Source organism: Oncorhynchus keta, chromosome 10 (assembly GCF_023373465.1).
Source record: "Oncorhynchus keta strain PuntledgeMale-10-30-2019 chromosome 10, Oket_V2, whole genome shotgun sequence".
Lineage (NCBI taxonomy): Eukaryota > Metazoa > Chordata > Actinopteri > Salmoniformes > Salmonidae > Oncorhynchus > Oncorhynchus keta.
Window position 1 is genome coordinate 82,565,043 of NC_068430.1, and position 20,528 is coordinate 82,585,570.

The following is a 20,528-nucleotide window of genomic DNA, read 5'->3' on the forward strand; positions in this document are numbered from 1 at the left end:
GAACGGTGCTTCCTGGCTGACTCTAGGGAGTTAAACAGATTCTGATGGGGATGACCGGTGCTTCCTGACTGACTCTAGGGAGTTAAACAGATTCTGATGGGGATGACCTGTGCTTCCTGACTGACTCTAGGGAGCTAAACAGATTCTGATGGGGATGACCTGTGCTTCCTGGCTGACTCTAGGGAGTTAAACAGATTCTGATGGGGATGACCTGTGCTTCCTGACTGACTCTAGGGAGTTAAACAGATTCTGATGGGGATGACCTGTGCTTCCTGACTGACTCTAGGGAGCTAAACAGATTCTGATGGGGATGACCTGTGCTTCCTGACTGACTCTAGGGAGCTAAACAGATTCTGATGGGGATGACCGGTGCTTCCTGACTGACTCTAGGGAGTTAAACAGATTCTGATGGGGATGAACGGTGCTTCCTGACTGACTCTAGGGAGCTAAACAGATTCTGATGGGGATGAACGGTGCTTCCTGACTGACTCTAGGGAGTTAAACAGATTCTGATGGGGATGACCGTGCTTCCTGACTGACTCTAGGGAGTTAAACAGATTCTGATGCTTCCTGGCTGACTCTAGGGAGTTAAACAGATTCTGATGGGGATGACCGGTGCTTCCTGACTGACTCTAGGGAGCTAAACAGATTCTGATGGGGATGACCGGTGCTTCCTGACTGACTCTAGGGAGCTAAACAGATTCTGATGGGGATGACCTGTGCTTCCTGACTGACTCTAGGGAGTTAAACAGATTCTGATGGGGATGACCGGTGCTTCCTGACTGACTCTAGGGAGTTAAACAGATTCTGATGGGGATGACCGGTGCTTCCTGACTGACTCTAGGGAGTTAAACAGATTCTGATGGGGATGACCGGTGCTTCCTGACTGACTCTAGGGAGTTAAACAGATTCTGATGGGGATGACCTGTGCTTCCTGACTGACTCTAGGGAGTTAAACAGATTCTGATGGGGATGACCTGTGCTTCCTGACTGACTCTAGGGAGTTAAACAGACTCTGATGGGGATGACCGGTGCTTCCTGGCTGACTCTAGGGAGTTAAACAGATTCTGATGGGGATGACCGGTGCTTCCTGACTGACTCTAGGGAGTTAAACAGATTCTGATGGGGATGACCGGTGCTTCCTGACTGACTCTAGGGAGTTAAACAGATTCTGATGGGGATGACCTGTGCTTCCTGACTGACTCTAGGGAGCTAAACAGATTCTGATGGGGATGACCTGTGCTTCCTGACTGACTCTAGGGAGTTAAACAGATTCTGATGGGGATGACCGGTGCTTCCTGGCTGACTCTAGGGAGTTAAACAGATTCTGATGGGGATGAACGGTGCTTCCTGGCTGACTCTAGGGAGTTAAACAGATTCTGATGGGGATGACCTGTGCTTCCTGACTGACTCTAGGGAGTTAAACAGATTCTGATGGGGATGAACGGTGCTTCCTGACTGACTCTAGGGAGCTAAACAGATTCTGATGGGGATGACCGGTGCTTCCTGACTGACTCTAGGGAGTTAAACAGATTCTGATGGGGATGACCTGTGCTTCCTGACTGACTCTAGGGAGTTAAACAGATTCTGATGGGGATGACCGGTGCTTCCTGACTGACTCTAGGGAGTTAAACAGATTCTGATGGGGATGACCGGTGCTTCCTGACTGACTCTAGGGAGCTAAACAGATTCTGAGAGGTGTGTGTGTGTGATTGAGAGGAAGTGCGTGTCTCATATATCAGAACTCTAAACACTGAGCTGTCTGATTTATACTTCCTGTTATGCCAGTGTGTGTGTGTGTGTATGTGTGTGTGTGAGTACAGGGAAGAATCAGTAAACACTAGTTTGAATGCAAACAGGTCATTACAGATGGAGACACACCCTTTGCAGGAGCCTCAACCCTTCCCTCTCCCTCTCCCTCTCCCTCTCTCTCTCTCACTCTCTCTTCGTGTTTCTTAAAGGAGAAGTGATTTTTTCCTTACAACCAAATCTAAAAACAAATATGTAAATGGTATGTTCTAGAAGTATCCACCCTGTATTAGGTTGTATTCCCTGTAGTGTGACTCGAGCCGTCTCACCTACACAGCTGTTCCGTTCACCATGTAGCCTGCTGCTACAGGTAACTCCCAAAATAAAGGAAACACCAGCCTAAAGTGTGTTAACAGGGACTTGGGCCACCAGATCAGCTTCACTGTGCCTTGGCATGCATTCTACAAGTGTCCTTAACTTCCTGTATGGAAGCAACCCATGCTTCAGTTTCAATATACTCCTCTTTTACTAAAGCGCACCCTTTATTTTGGCAGTTACCTGTAGAATAGAAAGGGGAGGTATCGCTGGAGGCCCATCAAAATGGAAAGGAGAGGTATCGCCGGAGGCACATCAAAATGGAAAGGAGAGGTATCGCTGGAGGCACATCAAAATGGAAAGGAGAGGTATCGCTGGAGGCACATCAAAATGGAAAGGAGAGGTATCGCTGGAGGCACATCAAAATGGAAAGGAGAGGTATCGCTGGAGGCACATCAAAATGGAAAGGAGAGGTATCGCTGGAGGCACATCAAAATGGAAAGGAGAGGTGTCTCTGGAGGCCCATCAAAATGGAAAGGAGAGGTATCGCTGGAGGCACATCAAAATGGAAAGGAGAGGTGTCGCTGGAGGCACATCAAAATGGAAAGGAGAGGTATCGCTGGAGGCACATCAAAATGGAAAGGAGAGGTGTCGCTGGAGGCACATCAAAATGGAAAGGAGAGGTGTCTCTGGAGGCCCATCAAAATGGAAAGGAGAGGTATCGCTGGAGGCACATCAAAATGGAAAGGAGAGGTATCGCTGGAGGCACATCAAAATGGAAAGGAGAGGTATCGCTGGAGGCACATCAAAATGGAAAGGAGAGTTATCGCTGGAGGCACATCAAAATGGAAAGGAGAGGTATCGCTGGAGGCACATTAAAATGGTAAGGAGAGGTATCGCTGGAGGCACATCAAAATGGAAAGGAGAGGTATCGGAAATCAAAATGGAAAGGAGAGGTATCGCTGGAGGCACATCAAAATGGAAAGGAGAGGTATCGCTGGAGGCACATCAAAATGGAAAGGAGAGGTATCGCTGGAGGCACATCAAAATGGAAAGGAGAGGTATCGCTGGAGGCACATCAAAATGGAAAGGAGAGGTATCGCTGGAGGCACATCAAAATGGAAAGGAGAGGTATCGCTGGAGGCACATCAAAATGGAAAGGAGAGGTATCGCTGGAGGCACATCAAAATGGAAAGGAGAGGTATCGCTGGAGGCACATCAAAATGGAAAGGAGAGGTATCGCTGGAGGCACATCAAAATGGAAAGGAGAGGTATCGCTGGAGGCACATCAAAATGGAAAGGAGAGGTATCGCTGGAGGCACATCAAAATGGAAAGGAGAGGTATCGCTGGAGGCACATCAAAATGGAAAGGAGAGGTATCGCTGGAGGCACATCAAAATGGAATACAGCGTTGTGGCCAAAGTTCAGGATGACACAATGTCATGTCTCGTTATAACTGTTATATTAGTCTACATTCTACTGTCTAGTTATAACTCTGTTATATTAGTCTACATTCTACTGTCTAGTTATAACTGTTATATTAGTCTACATTCTACTGTCTAGTTATAACTGTTATATTAGTCTACATTCTACTGTCTAGTTATAACTGTTATATTAGTCTACATTCTACTGTCTAGTTATAACTGTTATATTAGTCTACATTCTACTGTCTAGTTATAACTGTTATATTAGTCTACATTCTACTGTCTAGTTATAACTGTTATATTAGTCTACATTCTACTGTCTAGTTATAACTCTGTTATATTAGTCTACATTCTACTGTCTAGTTATAACTCTGTTATATTAGTCTACATTCTACTGTCTAGTTATAACTGTTATATTAGTCTACATTCTACTGTCTAGTTATAACTGTTATATTAGTCTACATTCTACTGTCCAGTTATAACTCTGTTATATTAGTCTACATTCTACTGTCTAGTTATAACTCTGTTATATTAGTCTACATTCTACTGTCTAGTTATAACTCTGTTATATTAGTCTACATTCTACTGTCTAGTTATAACTCTGTTATATTAGTCTACATTCTACTGTCTAGTTATAACTGTTATATTAGTCTGCATTCTACTGTCCAGTTATAACTCTGTTATATTAGTCTACATTCTACTGTCTAGTTATAACTGTTATATTAGTCTACATTCTACTGTCTAGTTATAACTCTGTTATATTAGTCTACATTCTACTGTCTAGTTATAACTGTTATATTAGTCTACATTCTACTGTCTAGTTATAACTGTTATATTAGTCTACATTCTACTGTCTAGTTATAACTCTGTTATATTAGTCTACATTCTACTGTCTAGTTATAACTGTTATATTAGTCTACATTCTACTGTCTAGTTATAACTGTTATATTAGTCTACATTCTACTGTCTAGTTATAACTGTTATATTAGTCTACATTCTACTGTCTAGTTATAACTGTTATATTAGTCTACATTCTACTGTCTAGTTATAACTCTGTTATATTAGTCTACATTCTACTGTCCAGTTATAACTCTGTTATATTAGTCTGCATTCTACTGTCCAGTCTGTAGTTATAATTCTGGTATATTAGTCTACATTCTACTGTCTAGTTATAACTCTGTTATATTAGTCTACATTCTACTGTCCAGTCTGTAGTTATAATTATGTTATATTAGTCTACATTCTACTGTCTAGTTATAACTGTTATATTAGTCTGCATTCTACTGTCCAGTCTGTAGTTATAACTGTTATATTAGTCTGCATTCTACTGTCCAGTCTGTAGTTATAACTGTTATATTAGTCTACATTCTACTGTCTAGTTATAACTCTGTTATATTAGTCTACATTCTACTGTCTAGTTATAACTGTTATATTAGTCTGCATTCTACTGTCTAGTTATAACTCTGTTATATTAGTCTACATTCTACTGTCCAGTTATAACTCTGTTATATTAGTCTGCATTCTACTGTCTAGTTATAACTCTGTTATATTAGTCTACATTCTACTGTCCAGTTATAACTCTGTTATATTAGTCTGCATTCTACTGTCTAGTTATAACTCTGTTATATTAGTCTACATTCTACTGTCTAGTTATAACTCTGTTATATTAGTCTACATTCTACTGTCCAGTTATAACTCTGTTATATTAGTCTACATTCTACTGTCTAGTTATAACTCTGTTATATTAGTCTACATTCTACTGTCTAGTTATAACTCTGTTATATTAGTCTACATTCTACTGTCTAGTTATAACTCTGTTATATTAGTCTACATTCTACTGTCTAGTTATAACTCTGTTATATTAGTCTACATTCTACTGTCTAGTTATAACTCTGTTATATTAGTCTACATTCTACTGTCTAGTTATAACTCTGTTATATTAGTCTACATTCTACTGTCTAGTTATAACATTCTGTTATATTAGTCTACATTCTGTCTAGTTATAACTGTTATATTAGTCTACATTCTACTGTCCAGTTATAACTGTTATATTAGTCTACATTCTACTGTCTAGTTATAACTCTGTTATATTAGTCTACATTCTACTGTCCAGTTATAACTCTGTTATATTAGTCTACATTCTACTGTCCAGTTATAACTCTGTTATATTAGTCTGCATTCTACTGTCTAGTTATAACTCTGTTATATTAGTCTACATTCTACTGTCTAGTTATAACTCTGTTATATTAGTCTACATTCTACTGTCTAGTTATAACTCTGTTATATTAGTCTACATTCTACTGTCTAGTTATAACTCTGTTATATTAGTCTACATTCTACTGTCTAGTTATAACTGTTATATTAGTCTACATTCTACTGTCTAGTTATAACTGTTATATTAGTCTACATTCTACTGTCTAGTTATAACTCTGTTATATTAGTCTACATTCTACTGTCTAGTTATAACTCTGTTATATTAGTCTGCATTCTACTGTGTAGTTATAACTATGTTATATTAGTCTGCATTCTACTGTCTAGTTATAACTGTTATATTAGTCTGCATTCTACTGTCTAGTTATAACTCTGTTATATTAGTCTGCATTCTACTGTCCAGTTATAACTGTTATATTAGTCTACATTCTACTGTCTAGTTATAACTCTGTTATATTAGTCTGCATTCTACTGTCCAGTTATAACTGTTATATTAGTCTACATTCTACTGTCTAGTCTGTAGTTATAACTCTGTTATATTAGTCTGCAGTTCAGGTCTCCCTGGTCCTGTGGCCTTTAACATTGACAGTCGGAATAAAACAGCAATGCTGTGTGTGTGTGTGTGTGTGAGTCAGATAGACCCCCTATATGCGGCTCCGTGCAGCGAGTCTCCTCTATTCTTGTCATTCAACCGCGCACACACACACACACACACACACACACACACACACACACACACACACACACACACACACACACACACACACACACACACACACACACACACAACTACTCCCCCTCTCCTCCTGCCTGCGTTATCAGTCGAGATGTTGTTTTGTTCCAATCTTACCGAGAATTAAGAGCAGTTTCATCCGCAAGCGGAAAGTCATTTTCTGGTTTCCAAACAAACCTTATCTTCCCATTACATCAGAGGGCCGGCTACTAGAACGAACTGAGGTGAGAGAGACGTTGACTGTTTTCTGAGAAACAAAAGGCGTTTTCTTTGTTCACATCTCCAACTGTCGGCTAAAGACTGAAACTGGACCCACCTCCACTAGTTGACTTCCAGGATGCAGGTCTCATTCACTTCCGTCTCTCGGTTCTTCACTTTACAACGTCACTATTCAGATCCTCTTAGTCCATTTACACAGACAAACCCCTGTCTCTTGACATTTAGTTAGCTTCTTTTTGGGATATGTTAAAGGGGTAGGAGGTAAAGAACATGGTACATATTGACCCAGCTGGAGACACTTTGCCTCAGTCTCTGCCAGTCTCTCACCTTCTGCCTCAGTCCCTCACCTGCCTCAGTCCCTCACCTTCTGCCTCAGTCCCTCACCTTCTGCCTCAGTCCCTCACCTTCTGCCTCAGTCCCTCACCTTCTGCCTTCTGCCTCAGTCTCTGCCTGTGTGCAAGTGGATGTGTTTGAGTTGTCATCGATCCCCCCCTCCCTCACACACACACCTTTACCACGTTTAATTGACAGGCTACTAAAGAGATAAGGTGATCAACAGTCTATTCGTGGTGTTGTGGTGAGCTCTGTGTAGATCTACAGGGGGCAAAGCCGTGCTGGACAGGGCAATCACCGTGGAGGAGCCGCCCGGCGCCGGGGGGCAATAAAAACAACAGATAACACCGTGAGATCAACTCTGATCCATTAAATAGCCTTCTTTTACGCGCTCTCTCTCTCGCTCTCCCTCCTCACGCTCCACAGAGCGAGTGCGTGGGAATTGCAGAAGCAGAGCGCTTACAACATGTGGGTGCGTCAGGCCGAGTGAGCACCTTTTTTAGTTTTTTGGTGTGAAACATGTTGGTTTGACAAGTTTAGAAACATTACTCTCAATAGGTCTATGCAAAATGCTGTAATTGACCAAATGGCAGCTGAAAAAAAAGAACAGAACAAAAACATGTAGGCTAAAAAAGCCACATAAAATCTATATATTTTACAGCCTATATCCGGGAAACGAGCACATACACTACGTGCACAGGTCAACTCTTGCATCGGTGCAGTTACCACGGAATGTCACGCGATACAGCGGAGCAACCGCGAGCCAGCCAGCGAGACACAGCAAAACCGAGAATATTTTACAAAGGTTATTAACATTTTTTTTCCCGTAAGGAAAAACTCCACAACCATTATCCAAAAGTGCTGACAATGCGCAATGTTCTTTTACAACTTGTTTTTACGAGTTTATCAAGTTAAACCAGTCATTAAGGCCTATAACGTAGCCTAAATTAGGTTTTTCGCAAGTAGCCTATCCGAGTTTAGCTTTCACTCACTAAACAACGAAAATGTGCTTTCGTTAAAACTAAAAACATTAAAATATAACATTTCTTACCTTAGTCTTGCTTTAGCGCCTATTCCTTCATATCCGCTTCCAGACACGAGTTTAGTCTTTGTTTAATCCATACATTTGGCCAAAAATTACAATCCAAATGTGACTTTCGAGTGACTTTGGTCGTTTGGCCGCAGTTTACCTGTGCGCGGTAGAGAAAGGGTGCGGCAGAGCTTTGCTCTCTGTCTCTGACAGTCAGAATGTGGCCTCGGACAACCTGGGAGCCCAACGTACCCGCCTCCACTGCTCCCCGGTTGGATACTGGAACGGCAAAAACAACCAATGAGAGGAGAAGAAAGGATGATTGACAGCGTAAGTACAGCGTTTGGCGAAGGCAGTGTTTTTACCCCCATGCTGGGCTGTAGTGTTGGGTGTGATTTTGTTTTGACAAGGAGCAAGACATTATGTATAGAACAAGACAATGGAAAGGCTAAAGGGTTCCTAGGGGCGTCTGAAGACAGATTATGCTGTAGGCGTTAGGAGATGACAGTGAAGACAGTTATGCTATAGGCGTTAGGAGATGACAGTGAAGACAGTTATGCTATAGGCGTTAGGAGATGACAGTGAAGACAGTTATGCTATAGGCGTTAGGAGATGACAGTGAAGACAGTTATGCTATAGGCGTAGGAGATGACAGTAAAGACAGATTATGCTATAGGCGTTAGGAGATGACAGTGAAGACAGTTTATAGGCGTTAGGAGATGACAGTAAAAACAGATTATGCTATAGGCGTTAGGAGATGACAGTAAAAACAGATTATGCTATAGGCGTTAGGAGATGACAGTGAAGACAGATTATGCTATAGGCGTTAGGAGATGACAGTGAAGACAGTTATGCTATAGGCGTAGGAGATGACAGTAAAGACAGATTATGCTATAGGCGTTAGGAGATGACAGTAAAGACAGATTATGCTATAGGCGTTAGGAGATGACAGTGAAGACAGTTATGCTATAGGCGTAGGAGATGACAGTAAAGACAGATTATGCTGTAGGTGTTAGGAGATGACAGTAAAGACAGATTATGCTATAGGCGTTAGGAGATGACAGTAAAGACAGATTATGCTATAGGCGTAGGAGATGACAGTGAAGACAGATTATAGGCGTTAGGAGATGACAGTGAAGACAGATTATAGGCGTTAGGAGATGACAGTGAAGACAGATTATAGGCGTTAGGAGATGACAGTGAAGACAGATTATAGGCGTTAGGAGATGACAGTGAAGACAGATTATAGGCGTTAGGAGATGACAGTGAAGACAGATTATAGGCGTTAGGAGATGACAGTGAAGACAGATTATAGGCGTTAGGAGATGACAGTGAAAACAGATTATAGGCGTTAGGAGATGACAGTGAAGACAGTTATGCTGTAGGCGTTAGGAGATGACAGTGAAGACAGTTATGCTAGGAGGCGTTAGGAGATGACAGTGAAGACAGATTATAGGTGTTAGGAGATGACAGTGAAGACAGTTATTCTATAGGCGTTAGGAGATGACAGTGAAGACAGATTATGCTGTAGGCATTAGGAGATGACAGTGAAGACAGTTATGCTAGGAGACGTTAGCAGATGACAGTGAAGAAAGATTATAGGCGTTAGGAGATGACAGTGAAGAAAGATTATAGGCGTTAGGAGATGACAGTGAAGAAAGATTATAGGCGTTAGGAGATGACAGTGAAGAGATGACAGTGACAGAAGAAAGATTATTATAGGCGTTAGGAGATGACAGTGAAGAAAGATTATAGGCGTTAGGAGATGACAGTGAAGAAAGATTATAGGCGTTAGGAGATGACAGTGAAGACAGATTATAGGCGTTAGGAGATGACAGTGAAGAAAGATTATAGGCGTTAGGAGATGACAGTGAAGAAAGATTATAGGCGTTAGGAGATGACAGTGAAGAAAGATTATAGGCGTTAGGAGATGACAGTGAAGACAGATTATAGGCGTTAGGAGATGACAGTGAAGACAGATTATAGGCGTTAGGAGATGACAGTGAAGACAGATATGCTAGTGAGGCGTTAGGAGATGACAGTGAAGACAGATTATTGGCGTTAGGATATGACAGTGAAGACAGATTATAGGCGTTAGGAGATGACAGTGAAGACAGTTATGCTTGGAGGCGGAGGCGTTAGGAGATGACAGTGAAGACAGTTATGCTATAGGCGTTAGGAGATGACAGTGAAGACAGTTATGCTAGGAGGCGGAGGCGTTAGGAGATGACAGTGAAGACAGTGATGCTAGGAGGCGGAGGCGTTAGGAGATGACAGTGAAGACAGTTATGCTAGGAGGCTAACAGAATAATACCCTACACATTATAAACATTGAGACTGGACAAAGTACGTTTAAAATAAGCTAAATAATATAATTATAGCCTACATACATTTTTAGCTGTCTCTCCCTCATCATAGTTCATAAATAAAGGTTAAAAAAACAAACATTTAAAAAATATATATATATATTTCATGGACTGAGGTTGAGAGCTCTTTTTAGGCAGGACGGTGGGTAGGCATATTACCACTGGCTGTGATTGGGAGTCCTGTAGGGCGGCGCACAATTGGCCTAGCGTCGTCCGGGTTAGGGTTTGGCCGTGATTGGGAGTCCCGTAGGGCGGCGCACAATTGGCCTAGCGTCGTCCGGGTTAGGGTTTGGCCGTGGTAGGCCGTCATTGTAAATAATAATTTGTTCTTAACTGACTTGCCTAGTTAAATAAATAAAATTTCAATTAAAAAAATGTCTGTTCTTATGTGGAGTGCCTGGACACAGCCTCCCCCAAAAATACAAAATAAACACATTTTCACCAGCTCCTTTTAGGCAGGACGGTGGGCAGGCATATTATTACAATGATGATGTATAGATGTTTATATTTAAGCAATAAGGCCCAAGGTGGTGTGGTATATGGCCAATATACCACGGCTAACGGCTGTTCTTGTGCATGACGCAATGCGGAGTGCCTGGACTCAGCTCTTAGCAGTGGTATATTAGCCAGATACAACAAACCCCCGAGGTGCAGTGTTGCTATGATGAACTGGTTACCAACGTAATTAGAACAGTACAAATGTATGTTTTGTCCTACCGGTGGTATACTGTCTGATGTACCACAGCTGTCGGCCAGGACTCGATGTTCCACGGCTGTCGGCCAGGGCTCAATGTACCACGGCTGTCGGCCAGGGCTCGATATACCACGGCTGTCAGCCAGGGCTCGATATACCACGGCTGTCGGCCAGGGCTCGATATACCACAGCTGTCGGCCAGGGCTCGATGTACCACGGCTGTCGGCCAGGGCTCGATGTACCACGGCTGTCGGCCAGGGCTCGATGTACCACAGCTGTCGGCCAGGGCTCGATATACCACGGCTGTCGGCCAGGGCTCGATGTACCACGGCTGTCGGCCAGGGCTCGATATACCACGGCTGTCGGCCAGGGCTCGATGTACCACGGCTGTCGGCCAGGGCTCGATGTACCACGGCTGTCGGCCAGGGCTCGATGTACCACGGCTGTCGGCCAGGGCTCGATGTACCACAGCTGTCAGCCAGGGCTCGATGTACCACAGCTGTCGGCCAGGGCTCGATGTACCACAGCTGTCGGCCAGGGCTCGATGTACCACAGCTGTCAGCCAGGGCTCGATATACCACAGCTGTCAGCCAGGGCTCGATGTACCACAGCTGTCAGCCAGGGCTCGATGTACCACAGCTGTCAGCCAGGGCTCGATGTACCACAGCTGTCAGCCAGGGCTCGATGTACCACAGCTGTCAGCCAGGGCTCGATGTACCACAGCTGTCAGCCAGGGCTCGATGTACCACGGCTGTCGGCCAGGGCTCGATGTACCACAGCTGTCGGCCAGGGCTCGATGTACCACGGCTGTCGGCCAGGGCTCGAGCCACCCAGTTGAAAATCAGAATCCCCCTCACCCCTTACTCTCTCTCTTTCCCCTCCTCTCTACAGTCTCTCTCCCCTCTCTCTCTACTGTCTAGCTCACCTTCATTTCTCTCACCCTTCTCCCCCATCTCTCTAACCCCTCCCCCGTCTCTCTAACCCCTCCCCCATCTCTCTAACCCCTCCCCCATCTCTCTAACCCCTCCCCCAGTCTCTCTAACCCCTCCCCCATCTCTCTGACCCCTCTCCCTCTCCTCTCTGCTTCACATTATGAATGACTCAAACCCCAACCCTTCGCTCCAGTGCCACATAGTTACTCAATATGTTCCCCACATTTGTTATGGTTTACGTGTTTACAACAGGGAAGGCTTTTTCTGTGACACAGTGTTGTTTAAGGAGAGGTTGATCTCTCCAGCTTGTTGTATGACAACAGACGTAATCAAAACATTTAAACTCGACTAATGAAACTGTTTATTTTGCGTCTCAAATAGAACCCTATTCCCTATTATTATTATTTAACGAGGCAAGTCAGTTAAGAACAAATTCTTATTTTCAATGAGGGCCTAGGTACAGTGGGTTAACTGGCCTAGGAACAGTGGGTTAACTGGCCTAGGAACAGTGGGTTAACTGGCCTAGGAACAGTGGGTTAACTGGCCTAGGAACAGTGGGTTAACTGGCCTAGGAACAGTGGGTTAACTGGCCTAGGAACAGTGGGTTAACTGGCCTAGGAACAGTGGGTTAACTGGGTTAACTGGCCTAGGAACAGTGGGTTAACTGGGTTAACTGCCTTGTTCAGGGGCAGAATGACAGATTTCTACCTCGTCAGCTCGAGGAGTCGGTTACGAGTCCAACGCTCTGACCACGAGGCTATCGAGTGCACTACTTTCGACTAGAGCCCTACATGTTGGCTTGACTTCCAATATATACATGAGCCCCTCCTCAAGACCACAGTCTACTTTCCTGGCAGCAGTCGCTCATTCTGTGTGTGTTACAAGCACTTTCTTTGCACAAGTGTCTCTCTGTGTGTTGCTGTATGTATGTCTCTCTGTGTAGCTGTGTGTCTCTCTGTGTAGCTGTATGTCTCTCTGTGTAGCTGTGTGTCTCTCTGTGTGTAGCTGTGTGTCTCTCTGTGTAGCTGTATGTCTCTCTGTGTAGCTGTGTGTCTCTCTGTGTAGCTGTGTGTCTCTCTGTGTAGCTGTGTGTCTCTCTGTGTAGCTGTGTGTCTCTGCATGTGTCTCTGTGTGTTGCTGTATGTATTGCTCTCTGTAGCTGTGTGTCTCTCTGCGTGTGTCTGTGTGTGTGCGTGTGTGTGTGTGTGAGGCTGTATATTTCTCTGTGCGTGTGTGTGAATCTCTCTGTGATCACAGCCTGATCCATCATCCAGACCAACACAATCTGTGTAGTGAACAGAAGGCAAACTGACAAGATCAGGATGGTTGAACAAGGCTAGTTTTAATCAGTGACCCACGGAGAACTAGGTCTAGCTGTGCCTCATTACTAGGCAACCGCAGGGCCAGGTTGAAGGAACTATTGACTTGAGATGATCAAATGTAAGGATATGAATTCTTGGCTGTTTGGTTTGGAGATGATTCAACTGTTACGACACAATGTTCAATGTTTACGGAAGATTAGCTATCAGACATACAAATGTGCCTGTCCAGCATGTGTGTCCCCAGTATGTGTCCCCCCAGTATGTGTGTCCCCAGTATGTGTGTCCCCAGTATGTGTGTCCCCCCAGTATGTGTGTCCCCCAGTATGTGTGTCCCCCCAGTATGTGTGTCCCCAGTATGTGTGTCCCCAGTATGTGTGTCCCCAGTATGTGTGTCCCCAGTATGTGTGTCCCCAGTATGTGTCCCCAGTATGTGTCCCCCCAGTATGTGTGTCCCCAGTATGTGTCCCCAGTCCCCAGTATGTGTCCCCAGTATGTGTGTCCCCAGTATGTGTGTCCCCAGTATGTGTCCCCAGTATGTGTCCCCAGTATGTGTCCCCAGTATGTGTCCCCAGTATGTGTCCCCAGTATGTGTGTCCCCAGTATGTGTGTCCCCAGTATGTGCGTCCCCAGTATGTGCGTCCCCAGTATGTGCGTCCCCAGTATGCGCGTCCCCAGTATGCGCGTCCCCAGTATGCGTGTCCCCAGTATGCGTGTCCCCCAGTATGTGTGTATGTGTCCCCAGTATGTGTGTCCCCAGTATGTGTGTGTCCCCAGTATGTGTGTATGTGTCCCCAGTATGTGTGTCCCCAGTATGTGTGTCCCCAGTATGTGTCCCCCCAGTATGTGTCCCCAGTATGTGTGTCCCCAGTATGTGTGTCCCCAGTATGTGCGTCCCCAGTATGTGTCCCCAGTATGTCCCCAGTATGTGCGTCCCCAGTATGTGCGTCCCCAGTATGCGTGTCCCCAGTATGCGTGTCCCCAGTATGCGTGTCCCCAGTATGCGTGTCCCCAGTATGTGTCCCCAGTATGCGTGTCCCCAGTATGCGTGTCCCCCAGTATGCGTGTCCCCAGTATGTGTGTGTCCCCAGTATGTGTGTCCCCCCAGTATGTGTGTCCCCCAGTATGTGTGTCCCCAGTATGTGTGTCCCCAGTATGTGTGTCCCCAGTATGTGTCCCCAGTATGTGTGTCCCAGTATGTCCCCAGTATGTGTGTCCCCAGTATGTGTGTCCCCAGTATGTGTGTCCCCAGTATGTGCGTCCCCAGTATGTGTGTCCCCAGTATGCGTGTCCCCAGTATGCGTGTCCCCAGTATGTGTGTCCCCAGTATGTGTCCCCAGTATGTGTGTCCCCAGTATGTGTGTCCCCAGTATGTGTGTCCCCAGTATGTGTGTCCCCAGTATGTGTGTCCCCAGTATGTGTGTCCCCAGTATGTGTCCCCAGTATGTGTGTCCCCAGTATGTGTGTCCCCCAGTATGTGTGTCCCCCAGTATGTGTGTCCCCCAGTATGTGTGTCCCCCAGTATGTGTGTGTGTGCCCAGTATGTGTGTCCCCAGTGTGTGTGTCCCCAGTATGTGTGTCCCCAGTATGTGTGTCCCCAGTATGTGTGTGTCCCCAGTATGTGTGTGTCCCCAGTATGTGTGTCCCCAGTATGTGTGTCCCCAGTATGTGTGTCCCCAGTATGTGTGTGTCCCCAGTATGTGTGTCCCCAGTATGTGTGTCCCCAGTATGTGTGTCCCCAGTATGTGTGTCCCCAGTATGTGTGTCCCCAGTATGTGTGTCCCCAGTATGTGTGTCCCCAGTATGTGTGTCCCCAGTATGTGTGTCCCCAGTATGTGTGTCCCCAGTATGTGTGTCCCCAGTATGTGTGTGTCCCCAGTATGTGTGTGTCCCCAGTATGTGTGTCCCCAGTATGTGTGTCCCCAGTATGTGTGTCCCCAGTATGTGTGTCCCCAGTATGTGTGTCCCCAGTATGTGTGTCCCCAGTATGTGTGTCCCCAGTATGTGTGTGTATGTGTGTCCCCAGTATGTGTGTCCCCCAGTATGTGTGTCCCCCAGTATGTGTGTCCCCAGTATGTGTGTCCCCAGTATGTGTGTCCCCAGTATGTGTGTCCCCAGTATGTGTGTCCCCAGTATGTGTGTCCCCAGTATGTGTGTCCCCAGTATGTGTGTCCCCAGTATGTGTGTCCCCAGTATGTGTGTCCCCAGTATGTGTGTCCCCAGTATGTGTGTGTGTGTTTGTGTGTCTGTCATTGTTTCCAGTTATTTAACTAGCCGTCTCAACTTCCTGCTGTGTTCTTCGTGTCACAGGAAGCAGTGCCGCTGCTAGGCAACCCAGACGTGCATGCCCTGCGCTCGCACACACACACACACACACACACACACACACACACACACACACACACACACACACACACACACACACACACACACACACACACCTGTGAGAGGAAGTGTAATTGGACATAGGAAGAAGAGAGATAGATTAGGGCAAGAAAAGGAGGGAAGATGAGAAAGAGGGCGAGGAAGCTGGGAGAATATGTTTAGAAAAGAGAGAGGGATGGTAGGAGAGAAAGAGAGAGGGGTAGGAGAGAAAGAGGGGGATGGTAGGAGAGAAAGAGAGAGGGATGGTAGGAGAGAAAGAGAGAGGGATGGTAGGAGAGAAAGAGAGAGGGATGGTAGGAGAGAAAGAGAGAGGGATGGTAGGAGAGAAAGAGAGAGGGATGGTAGGAGAGAAAGAGAGAGGGATGGTAGGAGAGAAAGAGAGAGGGATGGGAGAGGAGAGAAAGAGAGAGGGGGATGATAGGAGAGAAAGAGAGAGGGGTGATAGGAGAGAAAGAGAGAGGGATGGTAGGAGAGAAAGAGAGAGGGATGGTAGGAGAGAAAGAGAGAGGGATGGTAGGAGAGAAAGAGAGAGGGATGGTAGGAGAGAAAGAGGGGGATGGTAGGAGAGAAAGAGGGGGGTGATGGTAGGAGAGAAAGAGAGAAAGGGATGGTAGGAGAGAAAGAGAGGGGATGGTAGGAGAGAAAGAGAGAGGGATGGTAGGAGAGAAAGAGAGAGGGTGATAGGAGAGAAAGAGAGGGAGGGGTGAGAGGAGAGATGGTAGGAGAGAGAGGGGGTGATAGGAGAGAAAGAGAGAGGGATGGTAGGAGAGAAAGAGAGGGGTGATAGGAGAGAAAGAGAGAGGGGTGATAGGAGAGAAAGAGAGAGGGATGGTAGGAGAGAAAGAGAGAGGGATGGTAGGAGAGAAAGAGAGAGGGATGGTAGGAGAGAAAGAGAGAGGGGTGATAGGAGAGAAAGAGAGAGGGGTGATAGGAGAGAAAGAGAGAGGGGTGATAGGAGAGAAAGAGAGAGGGATGGTAGGAGAGAAAGAAAGAGGGGTGATAGGAGAGAAAGAGAGAGGGATGATAGGAGAGAAAGAGAGAGGGATGGTAGGAGAGAAAGAGAGAGGGATGGTAGGAGAGAAAGAGAGAGGGGTGATAGGAGAGAAAGAGAGGGGAGATAGGAGAGAAAGAGAGAGGGATGGAAGAGAAAGAGAGAGGGATGGTAGGTGAGAAAGAGAGAATGAGGGTAGGAGAGAAAGAGAGAGGGAGGATAGGAGAGAAAGAGAGAGGGATGGAAGAGAAAGAGAGAGGGATGATAGGAGAGAAAGAGAGAGGGGTGATAGGAGAGAAAGAGAGAGGGGTGATAGGAGAGAAAGAGAGAGGGATGGAAGAGAAAGAGAGGGAGGGTAGGAGAGAAAGAGAGATGAGGGTAGGAGAGAAAGAGAGAGGGAGGGTAGGAGAGAGAAGAGAGAGGGAGGGTAGGAGAGAAAGAGAGAAGGAGGGTAGGAGAGAAAGAGAGAGGGAGGGTAGGAGAGAAAGAGAGAGGGAGGGTAGGAGAGAAAGAGAGAAGGGTGGACGGAGAGAAAGAGAAAAGGGTGGTAGGAGAAAGAGGGAGGGTAGGAGAGAAAGAGAGAGGGAGGGTAGGAGAGAAAGAGAGAAGGGTGGACTGAGAGAAAGAGAGAAGGGTGGACGGAGAGAAAGAGAAAAGGGTGGTAGGAGAAAGAGGGAGGGTAGGAGAGAAAGAGAGGGAGGGTAGGAGAGAAAGAGAGGGAGGGTAGGAGAGAAAGAGAGGGGGAGGGTAGGAGAGAAAGAGAGAGGGAGGGTAGCAGAGAAAGAGGGAGGGTAGGAGAGAAAGAGGGAGGGTAGGAGAGAAAGAGAGAGGTTTCGAGAATTGGAAACATGTAAGAGAGAGAGAGAGAAGGAAGGAGGAAAGAAGTGGGGGATGACAGCCAAACGGCATCACCCTCCCATCATAAAACCGACTCCCAGCCTGGAACAGTGACTGGGCCTGCTACAATGCGTCAGCCAATTTGATGTGTGAGCATTTGCAATTATCAGTGTGTGTGAGAGAGTTCTGTGTGTGTGAATCACATATGGAGTTGATTATTGTCATCTGGCATCAATTTAGGGAGGGCCTTGATGTCTCAATGATTACCCCCCATCCCTTCTGAGAGAGAGAGGGTGAGAGAGAGGGTGAGAGAGGCAGAGGTGGGGGGTGGGGGGTGAGAGAGGGAGAGGCATGTGCTTTGCGTGTAAAACTCCTAGCACCTCTCTCTAACTCCTAGCACCTCTCTATAACTCCTAGCACCTCTCTATAACTACTAGCACCTCTCTATAACTCCTAGCACCTCTCTATAACTCCTAGCACCTCTCTATAACTCCTAGCACCTCTCTATAACTACTAGCACCTCTCTATAACTCCTAGCACCTCTCTATTACTACTAGCACCTCTCTATTACTACTAGTACCTCTCTATAACTCCTAGCACCTCTATAACTCCTAGCACCTCTCTATAACTCCTAGCACCTCTCCTAGCACCCCTCTATAACTCCTAGCACCTCTCTATAACTCCTAGCACCTCTCTATAACTCCTAGCACCTCTCTATAACTACTAGCACCTCTCTATTACTACTAGCACCTCTCTATAACTCCTAGCACCTCTCTATAACTCATAGCACCTCTCTATAACTCCTAGCACCTCTCTATAACTCCTAGCACCTCTCTATAACTCCTAGCACCTCTCTATAACTCCTAGCACCTCTATAACTCCTAGCACCTCTATAACTCCTAGCACCTCTCTATAACTCCTAGCACCTTTCTATAACTCCTAGCACCTTTCTATAACTCCTAGCACCTCTCTATAACTCCTAGCACCTCTCTATAACTCATAGCACCTCTCTATAACTCCTAGCACCTCTCTATAACTCCTAGCACCTCTCTATAACTCCTAGCACCTCTCTATAACTCATAGCACCTCTCTATAACTCCTAGCACCTCTCTATAACTCATAGCACCTCTCTATAACTCATAGCACCTCTCTATAACTACTAGCACCTCTCTATAACTCCTAGCACCTCTCTATAACTCCTAGCACCTCTCTATAACTCCTAGCACCTCTCTATTACTACTAGCACCTCTCTATTACTACTAGCACCTCTATAAATCCTAGCACCTCTCTATAACTCCTAGCACCTCTATAACTCCTAGCATCTCTCTATAACTCCTAGCACCTCTATTACTACTAGCACGTCTCTATAACTCCTAGCACCTCTATAACTCCTAGCACCTCTATAACTCCTAGCACCTCTCTATAACTCCTAGCACCTTTCTATAACTCCTAGCACCTTTCTATAACTCATAGCACCTCTCTATAACTCATAGCACCTCTCTATAACTCCTAGCACCTCTCTATAACTCCTAGCACCTCTCTATAACTCCTAGCACCTCTATAACTCCTAGCACCTCTCTATAACTCATAGCACCTCTCTATAACTCATAGCACCTCTCTATAACTACTAGCACCTCTCTATAACTCCTAGCACCTCTCTATAACTCCTAGCACCTCTCTATTACTACTAGCACCTCTATAAATCCTAGCACCTCTCTATAACTCCTAGCACCTCTATAACTCCTAGCACCTCTCTATAACTCCTAGCACCTCTATTACTACTAGCACCTCTCTATAACTCATAGCACCTCTCTATAACTCCTAGCACCTCTATAACTCCTAGCACCTCTATAACTCCTAGCACCTCTCCAATTATTTCTCGATTCTAATTTATTTTTACAGGAGTAGATCATCATAGTCTCCTTTCTGGTTAACTTTCCCCTAAGGGCTGAACTAAGGTCAGTCATGTCCACCCCCTAAACGTTTCCATTGGGGTGAGCAAAACTGATCCTAGATCTGTTGTTAGGGACAAGGTCTGCCTTGAGAAGGGAATGAATGTGACTCACTGCTACAAGAGGCACATGATTAGAACATGGAACACACAAAAACACACAAGCACACACACTTCTATTTTCATTCACCAAAACCACTGTAGTGACTGAGCCAGCTTCTCTCCTTCACTTTCTATCTTCCTCCCACCCTTCTCTCTCTCTCATCCTCCCACCCTTCTCTCTCTCTCTCATCCTCCCACCATTCTCTCTCTCTCAGTAGTCCTCCCATTCTCTCTCTCTCTCTCTCTCTCTCTCTCTCTCTCTCTCTCTCTCTCTCTCATCCTCCCACCCTTCTCTCTCTCTCTCTCATCCTCCCACCCTTCTCTCTCTCTCTCATCCTCCCACCCTTCTCTCTCTCTCTCTCTCCTCCCACTCATCCTCCCCCACCCTTCTCTCTCTCTCTCCCCCCTCTCTCTCCTCCCATCCTCCCACCCTCCACCCTTCTCTCTCTCTCTCCTCCCCCCCTTCTCTCTTCCTCCCACCCTTCCTCTCTCTCTTCCTCCCACCCTTCTCTCTTCCTCCCACCCTTCTCTCTTCCTCCCACCCTTCTCTCTTCCTCCCACCCTTCTCTCATCCTCCCACCCTTCTCTCATCCCTCCCACCCTTCTCTCTCATCCTCCCACCCTTCCCTCTCTCATTTCTACTCATAAACTCCCTCACTCGTTCTTCCTCTCGCCCTCCATCATTTTCTCTCTCTAACAACTTCTCCCCGTGTCTCTCCCCCTCCTATGTACACAGCTTCACCCTCTCTCCCCTGTCCCATCCTAATTTCCCTCATATTTCCTCCTTCACTCTACCCCCCCCTCCCCCCCCCTCATCTCTCCCTCCCTCTCTCCCTGGGTGATGATAAAGTCATGGATGTGCTCTGGCGGCGAGCCCTCTAATTTGGTTTCTACTCTGTGGGGTTCTGGAAACGCTCTGTGTTTCTGTCACGCCCTT

General features: G+C 46.0%; 1 protein-coding gene across 4 annotated transcripts in view; it reads right to left on the reverse strand.

Annotated features, from left to right (window-relative positions):
- lpar2b (lysophosphatidic acid receptor 2b) overlaps positions 1-8,249 on the reverse strand; it is a 67,830-nt gene extending 59,581 nt beyond the window's left edge. The window contains exons 1-2 of one of the 4 annotated variants that reach the window (XM_052528536.1): positions 8,036-8,249; positions 7,036-7,101 (exon numbers count right to left, since the gene is read on the reverse strand). The gene's annotated coding sequence lies outside the window, so the exon portion shown is untranslated. Of the gene's footprint in view, positions 1-6,549; positions 6,682-7,035; positions 7,102-8,035 lie in introns of those variants that run through there. The other 3 variants (XM_052528535.1, XM_052528537.1, XM_052528538.1) reach the window with 3 other exon arrangements.
- Positions 8,250-20,528: the final 12,279 nt, after the last annotated feature.